The sequence below is a fragment of the Anomaloglossus baeobatrachus genome, unplaced genomic scaffold (assembly GCF_048569485.1).
Source record: "Anomaloglossus baeobatrachus isolate aAnoBae1 unplaced genomic scaffold, aAnoBae1.hap1 Scaffold_3285, whole genome shotgun sequence".
NCBI classification, from domain to species: domain Eukaryota; kingdom Metazoa; phylum Chordata; class Amphibia; order Anura; family Aromobatidae; genus Anomaloglossus; species Anomaloglossus baeobatrachus.
In genome coordinates this window covers 19,842-22,362 of record NW_027442670.1, presented here as the reverse complement: position 1 = coordinate 22,362, position 2,521 = coordinate 19,842, and the positions used below count along the sequence as shown (strand labels likewise).

The 2,521-nt window shown below is 46.8% G+C and overlaps 1 pseudogene; it reads right to left on the bottom strand.

Annotated features, from left to right (window-relative positions):
• Positions 1 to 529: 529 nt before the first annotated feature.
• On the bottom strand, positions 530 to 735 carry LOC142270521 (U2 spliceosomal RNA; annotated as a pseudogene).
• Between the last annotated feature and the right edge of the window lie 1,786 nt (positions 736 to 2,521).

Below are 2,521 nucleotides of genomic sequence, written 5' to 3'. Positions count from 1 at the left end.
TTGGGCTCAGAAGCTAAATGTCTATCATGACCTCTCTTTTTGAAAGTCCAAGAGCAAGCAAACTCTTCCTCCTGGAGAGGGAGCCAACAGATCACTAAAGACATCATCATTGCTCAAAGAAAACACCGAAAAACAATGGAAGCTTTAATTGGAGTGGAATCTGATAGACAGCACCTGATGCCAAGTCTGCATCTTCTAACACCTGCAGTCACTGCAGCAGCTGAATCCAATGTGTCCAAAAGGGATCTATTCTATTCAATTGCAAATGATCTAGATAAGACTGAGAATAAGATACTGCACGGGACATAGCAGAGTTGGTCAAGTTGAGTGGAGATGAGTTTGCTATTTGGCACAGCTTTTGCATCAATAAAGCAAGTAAAAGGTGTGAAAGATAAAAAAAAAGGGTGAAAGTGTGAAAAGTGAATTGGCCAAATTGAGGTGCATATAAAGTTTTTGCTTTCTTTCAATTCACTAATGAGGCTCATTTGAATCAGGTGAATTGAGTTCTGCTTTTGGAAACTCGGTTAAGAAGGGGTGCACCGGTCCTGGAGGTACTGCAATACCAGGTCAATGCGTGGAGTGGACAGAGCAAGATTTTTTCCATCTCCTTGTTCTAAAAATCCATTTAATATATGGTCCCTAGAGAGGGGACGTATCAGATATTAAACTGATAAGAACAGATTTAATTTTTTTTTTTTCTGTTTATCAGTAGGACTTCAAAATAACAAAGGTGATCGCCTCCCGTTGCCTGGGAACCGTCCAGGCACAAGAGGGCTATGTGTCACCAGAAGGCGCACACACTCCCTCAAGGCCGGCAGACGTGCAATCCCAGGCACCTTCCAGTACCGACCAAGGTAGCGTCCTCCGAAACTACACTTGATCTTAGCCAAAAGGCTGAGAAGCTATAACCCGAATTGGTTACGGCCTTGAGTGGCACCCTGGCCTATACCGGACACATCTTAGGGAGAGGGAGACAAACCCACGCCTACAGAAGACATTTTGTCACCCAAGCCAAACCCTTGAAAAGGCTGTTTTGCAGAGCAAAAACAAGGAGAATGGTACTTTTTGCAGCCGCCGCCCACTGCAATGAATCTGAATAACTCCTCCTTTTGGGCACAAGCACCTCCCCTCCCCCTTGCAGTCTTTCCAATTCATGATACAAAAAGACGGACGGACAGGACAGGACAGGACCATCTGCCTGACTTTCCGTCACTGCCACCCTTTGCCATCCTTGCCCGTAGAAAGCCCTTTCATCATCCCCAAACCCTAATCTTTTCCCTTCCCTTCCCAGCTGCGTCTCACTCCCTTTCATTAGGAAGTGAGCGCAGCCTTTTCTCCGTTCTGCACATGCGCGACGTTAAACACAAATGCGCAGGCGTGCGTTCCATTAGCCTCACTGCATTCCACTCCCATACAGGAAGTGGGCACAGCTATTACTACGGTCGCACATAAAAGAACCCACGGCCACCACTGCACATAGCTGACTCCACCACAGGACACCCACTTCTACACCAACGCAGGTAAGACAGGATCGGCACCTCTATGCTCCCGTTACAATCAGGCTCAGTCACCATGTGATAACGCTCTCAACTCTTTAGTTGCAGGCTCCCCTTGCTTCACCTCCATTGGCTGTGCTGCCATTTCCTCTCCCACCTGGAAGTTATACTTTATTCCACTATTTTCCTGTTTCTCTCTTCCCCCTTTTCCCATAACCTACTTTTATCTGCATTTGTGGGGTATCTATATGCTATTTACATCATAGTTTTATTCATTAATATGGAAGGGAAGAGTGCCCATGAGAGTGTTGAACTGCGGAGAGCAAAAGATTAAGCTGCTCCGATTTGCCACCATTGATAAGCTGTTCTCAGTAGATACACATGCTATCCAAACAGCAGCATCCACCATTGCTTCAGCCCACCCATTCAGTGACAGCTCACCAAGTCAGCCAGAGGAGTGGTGTAAGGAATTACACGTAGGCACTGACTCCACACCTTCACATCACAAGAAGGGGGTCTACAGGCTAGTGCAAGAATACGAGCAAGTCTTCAGCAAACATCCGCTAGACTTTTGAAAAATAAAAGGGGTCAAACACTACATCCCCACAAGTGCACACCCACCCATCAAAGAGAGATATAAGCCAAATCTACCTGCACATTACCAGTGTACCAAGGACATGTTGAGCAACATGAAGGAGGCTGGGGTTATCCGTGACAGTTGTAGCCTCTGGGCAGCTCCGTTGGTCCTGTTAAAGAAGAAGGACAGCACCACTCCCCTGTATTGAGGAATAGCTAGCTGCATTGACAACTGCAAATTATTTTTCTACCCTTGATCTCACTAGTCACTATTGGCAAGTGTCCGTTGCTGAGGCAGACCGGAAGAAGACCGCCTTTGCCACCCCGATGGGTCTCTGCGAGTTCAAAAGCATGCCCTTCGAGCTGTGCAATTTGCCAGGAACCTTCCAGAGGCTGATGGAATGCTGCTTGGGACACCGAAACTTTGAAACGGTACTGCTATACCTTTA